We start from the raw sequence: 11,963 nt of genomic DNA on the forward strand, positions 1-11,963 counted from the left end.
ACATGAAATGGTGGGGGAAAGGACAATAATGTCATAATTGAGGGAGGCATCATGAGACAGAAGGTAGAAGGATCAGGGCAAGGGTGGTAGCTGAGAAAAAAGAAGAGAACTATATAAAAAAGCAAAATCAAAAGCCCTGGTCACAGATGGTGCATAAATCAAGAGTATTTATCAAAAATACCCACATTGGTGGTGTCTAGGAATACATATATTTGCCACTCTTGAAGTGTCAAAACCAACCAGTAAGCAAACCCTGATAATTTTGAAAGGGTGTTACACTAATTTTCCTACTGGCACCCACTCTTTCATATACTGGCTAGTTGATTAAAATGAGGATTTTTTTAAAAAAATTATTTATTCTAATTAGGTATATATGACAGCAGAATGCATTTTGGTACATTGTACACAAATGGAGCACAACTATCATTTCTCTGTACATGACATAGTGTCGCACCACATATGCAGTCACACACGTACCTAGGATAATGATGTCCATCTCATTCCACCATCTTTCCTGCCCTCATGACCTCCCCAACTTCCCCTTTGCCCAATCAAAGTTCCTCTATTCTTCTCATGCCCCCCTCATCCATTATGGATTAGCATCCACTTATCAGAGAGAACATTCAGCCTTTTGAGTTTTTGGAATTGGCTTACTTCACTTAGCATCATATTCTCCAACTCCATCCATTTACCTGAAAATGCCTCCTCGGTCTATACGCAAAGGACTTAAAATCAGCCACATCAATTTTTATAGCAGCTCAATTCACAAATAGCTAACCTGTGGAACCAACCTAGATGCCCTTCAATAGATGAATGGATAAAGAACTGTGGTATATATACACAATGGACTATTACTCAGCATTAAAAGAGAATAAAATGAGATTTTTGATGAACTCTGAAGGAGGATCTATATTTTGGAAAAGTAGAGTACCTTTGATGATAAATTTACCCTCCAGATCAATATTAGAGTCTTAAGAATGCACAAAATTGCAAAACTCACACATTTCTCCAATACTGATTAAGGCTCTGTGTTTGAGCAGGGATATGTCCATCAGGGGCCAGGAGGAGGGGAGACTTCTGGTATTTCCATCTCAATTTTTTTTCCCTTATGAAGATGAAAAGGGAGTGAGCCAGGGGGTTCTGATATAGACATCAACCTGAGCTCTTCTCCACAAGCAAATATGCTTTTCACTGTGCATTAAATAAACAATTTGTGCCATTTCCCTAAAGGCAAGTACAGTATTATAGAGTGGGAAAAGTTGTCATGTGGCAATCTGATTATTTCATTAACTTACTCTACAAGAACATTTATTGCCCCACCCAAGCAGCATCATCCACATCCCATTGTTATGTTTTACTGAGGGGATGATGTCAGTGGCAGGGAATGTGGAGATAGTAAAGTCGTCTGCAGCTGCCCATTCCTTTACGTATAGAGGTGATGGCTCACCAGACTTCCTCAGGGCAGATTTCTAGCTTGTCTCCTTCAATGATGACTGTTGTTTAATCTTACCGTAGCTGGTGTATTGACTTTTTGTGTAATCGTTTAATATTGATCTTCCATAGGAACTCTTCAGTAAGCTTCATGAGGGCAAAGACTGTACCATGTCTTGTTAACTGGGGTTTATCCCCACTGCTGAGCATAGTGTTCAATACATACTACATTCTATGAATTGTTGAATGAATGAATGCTGTAAAACAGGCTAGGAACATGGCAAGTGGTAAAAGAAAAACTATAGGCTCTGAGTCCTGCACTCCATGCTAGGATAAATTTGTTAAGACATTTTAAGATATGAAGAAAGACAAACCATGAGAGGGAATAATGGATACCCATGTGGGTTATAAACTCTGTTCTTGGAGTTTAAGAAAGGCATAAGAACGGAAATTAAAAAACAGATCTGTTCCTCTTCTCTGTAATTCTGATCATTCTCCCACCCTGACTCTACTAATTGGGTATTGGGTTACAGTGAGATTTGCAATTTCCTAGGAAATAAGGAAATGAATTAATAATGAAAATTATTACAGTATTTATTTTCATGTCAAGCAATGTCCTTAATCAACATCACTGACGAGCTAATAGTCTTGGCTTACACAGTTGAAGATAGAATATAGATAGAGGCATTCAATATATTGGTGGACTGAGAGGTTATTTAACATTATTTTGGTACTGTAAATTGTGTCCTCATGAGGTAACTGAACTACACAGCAATACCCCACCTCTACAACCAGCACCAATATTGCTACCACTACCACCACAATAATAGAAGTTACCCAGAGAATAAATAGTAGAACCAAGCTTTGAACCTAGGATTGTCTGACTCGAAAGCTTATGCTCTTTCTTTTATATTCTTGTTATGAAGTGTAGTCTTCACAGGCAGGTCATCCTATAAGGAATAGGATAGTTTTATCCATTTTTGATACCACTACTGACAGTTAGGTATGTACACAATTTTTAATCAGACATTTCCCATATTTTAGTGGTCTCAGTTCATGGCTAAGCAGCAGAATACCAGAGTTCAAATTCTGTTGCTCTTGCCCTGATCTCTTAACTTTCTTTCCTTATCTTTTAAGTGGAGCCATAGTCACAAGAGTGAGGTGTGAATCACTAACAATGCAGAGGATAGGGGAAAGTGGACTCAGTGGGGTAGCTCAGAAGGAACTAAAGATTATCTCCATGAAAGGACATTTTATCTTTATGCTTGATTTTGCACCTAGATGAGTTCAAACTTGGAGAGGCTATGAAAAGGAAAAGTAATTCTTAATGGATACCGTATATGTTCAAGATTTGATCATGTAAAGTTAGGAAAACAAGACACTCAAGGACCCATCAAATACACATATTTGAAATTTCAGTTCCACTTATTTTTTACTGACTTTATTACTCATTTTGTTATATATACGATTTTTGATAATATTATTTTTCACTAAAATGATATTCCTAAAATACTATGGTCCTTTATAAGGAATAAATTAATATTTGGCAATAACTAAAAGACCAGAGAGCTAAAAATCAGAATCATACAAGTAGAAGGAAGATGATGTTTTAAAAAAATATTAAAAAAATAGCAAAAGGTTTATTATATTGCCATTTCTTGGCCCATAGAGGAAAACTATTTTTAATTAGTTTATTTGTTCCTTTTGGTACTTAACTTCTGAATTGTATATCTATATGATATAGTTGTTAATTTATTTCTAGGTATTTCAGTTTAGTCATTATCTACTGACTTTCTAATATGGAATGGAAAGGAGATAACTTTTTAGAAAGTGATTGGTACATAAGCTGGGAAAAAACCAAAAACTTTAGGCCAGGTAAATAACAGATGCATCACTTGGCCATAGGAGTACATTATACACTTCTCTGAGTGTATAAAGAGGAGGCCATTAAGTGCTTTTTAAAATAACATTTTCTATTATTTTTCTTCACTTTTACTTCATAATGAGCATGTTTAAGGTGTGGGCTTTTCTCTTGTCACTCCAGTTTTATTAGGGCTGTCCAATTAAGTGAACTGGGATTATCTGCTACACTGTGTGATAGGAGTGTCTTTGAGGAGTGTACTTCATATCAGCCATGGTTTAATTTAGATACATCAGTACAAGATAATAGACTGCTAAACATCCTGAACTAGTGTTTTTTACATCTCCCTCCCACTCCAAAATACCAGATACAGTCTTTTGAGCTGTTTCTTTCTTCGGTGGTGACCCAGAGTCGTTTTGTAGCATTCCAATCATTAATGTAATACAATAATTGACTTATCTCAGTCTGCTGCAACATGGGAGGATGGGTGGAGTGAGGAGGCTTGGTATAGTCTGAAATAAAATGAAACAATATATATAAAGGCACACCAAGAAGATTTGAATGGTAGATATTGTTACATGTAAACCTGATTATGTTCCAATAGGTTTAATTAACATAGTCGCCTTTAGTTTAAACCAGGAGTTGGCAAAGTGTGGTCTTCTGGCCAAATCTGGCCACACCCATCATTTGCATATTGCCTACAGCTGCTTTCTCACAGACAGAATATCCTGTTGGCCAAGCCAACATTTACTATCTGGCTCTTTGCAGGAAAAGTTTCTTGACCCCATGGTTTAAAGCAATATCTTATCCCATCTATTATTGTGTCTACTTTCCTGAAAAATAAGCCTCCAAATCCAAACTCTTTGCAAAACAAAACAACAAAACACATTTGTTTTGTATCTCTTCTTGTTATAGTACATCATTTAAAAAATGAAATGACCCTAGTAAGTTCCAAAATAAAAATTTCCCTTTGGCAGTTTGAATAGTCTAAGTCTTTAAATACTAAACATGTTAGTTAGTTTCATTGGAAGGAAGTAAAAAAATATTTAAACATATGTAATTACTATTTTGGGAGAGCTTCCAGAATCTTAACACTCTAAATAGAACATAGTAATATTGGTATTATCTATAGGGCATAGTAGTGAAAGCAGAAGTAGAGCCAAGAGCTTTGAGTTCAGTTTATTTTGTCCATAATGGACAAAAAGTTTCATATTGATTATGCATTTCTGCAAGGGTTTTAAATCTTATTGGTTTACTAGCAAGTAAAATAGTATTAAATAGCCACTCTGTCAGAGCCAGGAGTCAGTAGCTAAAATAACTGCTCTCTTGGGGGATATTGTTTATTGTTAACAATTGCTCAAATGGAGTGCTCAGTATCTATTTTTAATTGCTGTAGAGGCAAAATAAATGGACATTATTCACTTATGGAATAAAAAGTCCTAATTACTAGGAAAATAATTTACTTTCAAAATTTAATATAATTACATTAAAATAGTTCTCAAGTCAACATATTTCTGGAAAAAAAAACATTCTAATTAGCCAAGGCCAAATTCTTCTATTTTACACTTCTTGTAAGAATGATGAGGAGAAAATATAAGGTGTTAAAAAGAAAAAAAATATAGAGAATTGTTTTTGAAAACAAACAACTTTGTGTTCCAATTCCCTAACCATCTGTCATGCATATGAATTTTATCCATAAGCAGTCTAATTCTATTTGTAGCTCCACTTATGTGAACTTAGAGATATGTGCAGGAAAACTACTTATGGAATGTAAGGGGAATCAAGAGATTTGAAATATGCGTCAGAGTTTTAAAATATGCCTTCCTTTTACTCTAGCTTTTATCAAACTTGAATGTACTTTACTATCAAACATAATTTAGAAGAATTAAGTGCCAAATTTATGTCTGAACTTCAGATTCCTTGTCTTTCTCATAGTTACTACTAATACAGTTATTCAACCTTCATTTGAGTAAGTGAAATAACATTTGGTTTGAACATCTTGCTAAGGATATCATTGCTGCTATCAAAAAATGTAGGAGGTTACAATAATAATCACTTTAGTATCCTCATGGGTTCTGTGGGTTAAGATAGGGCACAACAAGATGGCTTGTCTCTGCTCTCCAGTGTTTAGGATTCCAAGCTGAGAAGATTTGAGGGCTGGTGTGATTTGATGGCTAGGGGTCAGAATCATCTGGAGGCCCCTTCACTCACATGTCTGTTGGGAAGACCTGAAGAATTAGAACTGCCAACCAGTCTGCCTGTATGTGGTGGTTTCTCCCTGTGGACACACTCCAAGTGATTCAGGACCAGGCATGGCAGCTTTAGTGTATTTGGATTTTACAAGGCAGCCAAGGCTCCAAGCATGACTGTTCCAGCAAACACACAGCCTTACTTTTGCTGCTCTGTTGGTCAAAGAAGTTTCAAGCTCACTCATATTCAAGGAGAGGAGAATTAGACTCTGCCTCTTCACACAGTTGACTGGCAAGGTCAATTGGAGAAGAGGATGTGGAAATGGGACACGTTGCTGACATTGTCTTTGAGAATATAGTCTGCCATGCTGGCCAAAGAAAAAGTGAGTATATAATTGGGAGAATGTGTAACTAGTAAAATGGCAACTTTTTTTTTGTGATGTTAGTTGTTGATTAGAATCCAATGTCTAAAAGGCATCTCATACTTACTATGTTCAAAATAGTGTTGTCTTTCCCCAAAATCAAAATAGTGATTTTTGTTTTCTCCTAATTTTCTCTTCATCAGGTGCTTCCATCTTAGACTATGTCACCATTTCCTAGTCAAAATTTAAGTCATTCTTATATTTTTGTTCTTTGAACTTTTACATCTAATCAATTAAGTCCACTTAGTTCTACCTCCAAAATGTCTCTCAGATTTATCCATTTCTGTCCATCTTCAGCACTCACCTCCTGTCTTGTCCGTTTTGTGCTACTGTAATAGAATTCTTGAGACTGACTAATTTATAATGAACAGATAATTATTGGCTCACAGTTCTGGAGGCTGGCAAGTCTAAGATCAAGGTGCCAGCATCTTGGTGAGGGCCTTCTTGCTGCATCATTGCATGGTAAGAGGCAATGAGAGGGGGAGCAAGAGTGACCTGAACTTGCTCTTTTATGATATTATCAATTCCACCCTGGAAGGTGAAGCCCTCATGGCCTAATCACCTCCTAAAGGTCCTACTTCTTAATGCTGATTGTTACAATGACAAATTTTAGTTTGAGTTTTAGAGGGACAGACATTCAAATCATAGCATTCCCTAACCCAACTCTCATTCATCTCCAATCTGTTCTCCATTCACTTTTTTTTGGGGGGGGCGGGTACCAGGGATTGAACTCAGGGACACTAAACCACTGAGCCACATCCCCAGCCCTATTTTCTATTTTATTTTGAGACAGGATCTAACTGAGTTACTTAGCACCTCTCTTTTGTTGAGGCTGGTTTTGAACTTGTGATCCTCCTGCTTCAGTCTCCTGAGATGCTGGGAATTCAGGCTTGTGCCACCACACCCAGCCTCTCCATTCACTTCTTTTAAAAAAAAAATTATAACTTTTTATTTTATTTATTTGTTTTTATGTGGTGCTAAGGATCAAACTTAGGGCCTTGCATGTGCGAGGTAAGTGTTCTACCCCTGAGCCATTACCTCAGCCCCTCCATTCACTTCTAAGAATGAAATTCCCAAACCCTAAATTTGATCATGTGACAACTTTATTTAAAATTGCTCAGTAACTTCTGATTGCTCTTAGAATAAGATCTGAATTCATTCTACAAAGCCCTACAAAATCTGGCTCTTGCTTCCTTCTCCAAACCTCATGTCATACTACCTTAGTCCTTCCCTAACCAGCAAATCTCAAGCGTTGAACCTCATTACTTTCATGTGAACTACACTATTAATTTCTACGGTAGAGTTTATCTTATTATTTTATGTTTACTTGTTTATTGCCTCTCTTTTAAACTAGAATTCAAGCTCCATGTAGCCAGTAGCCTTGGCTGTCTTGCTTTACTCTGTTTCTAGTACTTTGCTGGATCTTATGCATAATAGGCATTCCACAACTATCTTTTGAATGAATGGTTTAAAACAAGGAGCAAATTGTATGTATAAGTCTAATTTCTCATGAAAACTTATCCCTATTTTACTCAAGCTCATGACTGGACATAAGAGATGACTTTTACATTAATAGCCACAGAAAAATAAAACGTCCAAGTGCTTTGGGGTTCAAACTGACTTTTCAAGGGGGTTCTCTCTCTATTTGAACTAATTTATACAATAACTTATAGTTGTTAACTAACTAAATCTAACCTTAACTTATTCATTTTTTTTTTTTTTTTTGCTCCTAACATACTTTATTTGGTAGAAAACGTGGCCTTCTTCATCTGGTCCTCCAAGAACCAGAGAGACCTTAAAAGCAGCCAGACCATAAGTCAGTGCACATGCAGGTACCCACCTGCAAGGGAGGCAGTTAGAGCCCTGCAGTGTGAATGCAAGGGCACTCTGTGGTGCTATCTCCCCACCTAGGCGCCTTTGTTCACATTATGTCAGGGCCTCTGCCTGACCATGTCAATGTGGGTTTCACATCTGTCTGCATGTATGTTTTCCATTGCCACTGCCTCAAATGGACCTAGCACTGGGACCTGCCAGTGGGCAGCAAGAAGAGAAAGGGGCCCACTTCACCCAAACATGTCCCTACAGAGAGGGGGTTAGAGCAACATGCCTGTCACCAATCACACCTGCCTGCAGCTGCCCCCTGGGTTCTCTAAGGGCAACCCAAGGGATACAGTTCTTTGTCTCTCCTTAGAAGATCATTGTACATCTGGTCATATGTAGTTTTGAAATCATAGACATTGGGCTTGTCAGGTGCTGGTCCTGGGAGCTTCATGTGAGTTCCTGTTCCGAAGGACAGGACGCTGCTGAATCCCCTGCTTGCTGAGGATGTTGTGTGCCTCCATGCTCTGATTCTGGTTACTCAGCACACCACTGCCACCCTCAGTGGCGATGAAGGCATGGCAAAGGCCACACCATCCACTGAACCCGCTCAGGGGCTCCCACCCAGCCGCAGGCTTCTTAACTTATTCATTATTCCATTTATTTATTCGGTTTTAAACAAGTGCCCATTGTATGCAAGGGACTGTACTAAAGGAGATTAAACAATGTAAAAATGTTTAAGACACATTTCCTACTTTTATAGAGATTACAGTTTAGTGAGAGAAAAAAGGAAAATATACCAAAAGCCTCAATACATGGTGATGGTATAAGTGACATGGAAGTGGCCCAGCCTAAGGTTACCAGCAGGGAAGAGATAGAGGCCTTTAGGGCTGAACTCAGCAGAGAAGATAATCAGGATTAGGTTGCAATCTGAAGTGGATGTTTAAAAACAAGGCTTTCAATAGTTGGAGATGGAGAAAATAATCCTGGTACAATAAATAGCATGAGCAAGGGACCGGGACCCAGAATATAAAATATGTGATTAAGAAATGGTGAGAAGTCCTGCGCATGGGATCAGTGGCAAATACAGCCAGTTGAAACCAGGTCATGAAAGGTGACTAACTTCAAGCAAAATATGGACTCCTTTCAATGATTGAGGAAGAACTATTGAACTTTTCTTGTTTGTTTGTTTTGTTGTTTGAGGGAGGGAAGGAAGGTAATGAAAATAGCGTTTTAGGGAAATTAACCTGGCTTTGAGTGCAGGCTAGACCCACTGATGACGGGTGTGTGGGGAGGAAGGAGTGTGGAGGGAAGCAGTGCAGACACTATCCAAGGACCAGGGACCAAGTATTCTCACCTTCCTCCATGTGTCTCCAAGGTGTATAATGAAGACAATGAATTTCTTGTTCCAGGCTCCTAGTGGATAGAGCATGGACTTAGACCATTCAGAATCCTGGTTCTATAACACTGGGACTTGGATGACCTGAAGTCAGTCACTTGATATTTCTGTTTTTTCAACTGCAGCATAGAGATAATTTTTGTACTATCACGCAAGGTTTCTATGAAAATTAGGAAGTTCTTGGTAAAAGTAGCTATTATTAATTATTGAGTGCAGCATTGAGTTTACTGGATTAACTTTTTTTTTTTTTTAGTATGAAACTGGACTGTTTCTATTTTCCTTGCCTGATGTTCTATGCTATAGGAAGATTATTAAAGCAATTTGTTAGCACAGCACCACTTCACCTAGTATGTAATGTTTTCTTTGGTATTCTCTGAAAAATCACCTCCATCTACTTGATTACTCTGTACTTTATTCCAAATAGTAACTGCAGTGTCAGCAGAAGCTTTCGAATAGTTGTTTCCCTAAGTGAAATGTCTTTTACTCTTGCCAGAATAGACAAAGTGTTAAGTAAAGAGTCAATACTTTTTGTATATTAATTTAATTAAAAAAAAAAACCACTAATAGAGTTTGAGGGCCACTGACTGGACAGAGAGAGCTGTCCAGCATTCTTAGACTTTGCTTCATTTGCATCTTATTCTTTTTTCCTCTTTTGAGTTTATTTTAACACTTTCCCTGGACTAGGATGCTAGGCTGTTGGTTCCAAGACATTGCTAAACCAAATTGAACAAATGTCAGTTCCATGAAGTGATTTGGGGGTTCCTTTCCTTGGATCAAAGTTACTAAAATACTCAGATGGAAACTTGAGAGAAAAGGAATTTATGTATCAATAATTTTAGAATAATCTCCTTCTTTGAGTTTCTGACTTACCATGATATATGCTAGAACATATATGTTCTGACAAAATTTTACTAAATTCTAAGCTTTTTTGAGTTTAAATAAGAATTACTGAATGAAAGGAGATATGTTGGCATTTTTAGCTAATTTCCCTATAACTCTAAGTGAAATGTTATTTTTTTTTATAAACAAAGATAAAAGCCTCAACATTTAATTTAGGGATGAAGACTTCTTGTTCCAGGTCCACTAATTAGATACCAAAACAAGATCTTCAGTACTGGGTGTGGTGGTGCACACCTGTAATCCAAAGAGCTTGGGAGGCTGAGTCAGGAGGATTGTGAGTTCAAAGCCAGTCTCAGCACCTTGGTGAGGCCCTGAGCAACTTAGCTAGACCATGTCTCATAATAAAAAATAAAAAGGGCTGGGGATGTGGCTCAGTAGTTAAGTGCCTCTGTGTTCAATCTCTAGTACCAAAAACCAAATCAAAACAAACCAAAAAACCCAAAGCAAGAAAACAAAACCCTCCAGAACACCAAGAAGATTTCCTTTCCCTACTTCTTTTAGAATGAAAATCAAAAGTTGGAGAGTTATAGTATAAGCAAATATTGTAGTGTTATTGGTTCATGAGACAGTATTAATTTCCTTCAAATCTATATGTTGTACATCTACTATGTGCCCCATGGATCATGGATAGAAAGCACATAAAGGTAATTTTAGTTTGAAGAAAACACCACCAAAATCTCATTTCAAATAGCCATAATAAAATGTAGCCATGAAAATAAATAAATAAATATTGTTTCCAAGCATAGTATCTCCAAAGTCCAACATTCTGTGTCTGGACAGCCAAGATCTTAGATGTTGATGTAGTTATATATGTACTCTTAGGTTCTGTTGAAATTTAAGAGGTAGATATAGTTTAGGTCTGATATTGTGTGGATTTCCCCAACAATTGGCTCACTCTTCTGGATCAGATGTTTGTGTTCCCAGACAAAGGCCAACTGCAACTCCAAACTTCTTCAAACTCAATCTGAAACAGAGTTGACCATGTATGAAACGTAGGGAATTTTGAAAGCCATGTAGCTTCTTCTGAAGGTGAGAGTGATAGCCACTACCAACAATAGGTATTGTCAATATTGGATGAGTTAATTCATTAGAATAGACCCTGGAACATGGCAAAAGTACTGTAGGTGCTGGTTATTGTTATTGTTAGTGGGGCTATCAATATTTTCATTGCTAGATAGTGGAAAATGCTATCAGAGAGCCTATTCCTCTGAATTTTCATAAGTTAAGGGAAATTCTGGAATTGTGCTAAGAGTGCAGTAGTCTTTAACTAGATCTGAAAAGATGAAACCAATTCAGATTAACTACCTTTTTTTCTAGACATATTTCTTTCTTTCTTTCTTTTTTTTTTTTTTGTGGATGGGGGGAGAGTTCCAGAGATTGAACCCAGGGACATTTAACCACTGAGCCACATTTTCAGCCCTTTTTATGTTTTATTTTGAAACAAAATTTCACTAAGTTCCTTAGGGCCTCACTAAGTTGCTGAGGCTGACTTTGAACTCATAATCCTCCTGCCTCAGCCTCCCAAATCACTGAGATTACAGATGTATGCCACCAAGCCCAGCTCTAGCCATATTACTTAAAGCTTATGTTTTAGACCAAGAGAGATTGTTCTTACTCAAAATTACTCTCAACAACCACACCAACTTTTTTTATATATAATACAATCAATCAACCGAAAACCAGAAATGTAAATCATGCAAAGAAATGTGTCAAAATAGAAATGGTCTTCTCTGAAAAGGATAGTTTTCACTACTATTCCATCTATTTCTACTTTATAACTTTTAAAAATAATGAGACTACATTGCTTTAATAATGGAAAAAAATAAATTTTGATTTTTTTGAAAACTAACCTGCTCAATCAAGTTGCTTGATAAAATGTTATTTTAAAATTGTGTACAGATTTTATTTGTGCAAGAAAATTGTAATATGTTTTTGTTTGCACA

Source organism: Marmota marmota, unplaced genomic scaffold, assembly GCF_001458135.2.
Source record: "Marmota marmota marmota unplaced genomic scaffold, marMar, whole genome shotgun sequence".
Taxonomy (NCBI): domain Eukaryota; kingdom Metazoa; phylum Chordata; class Mammalia; order Rodentia; family Sciuridae; genus Marmota; species Marmota marmota.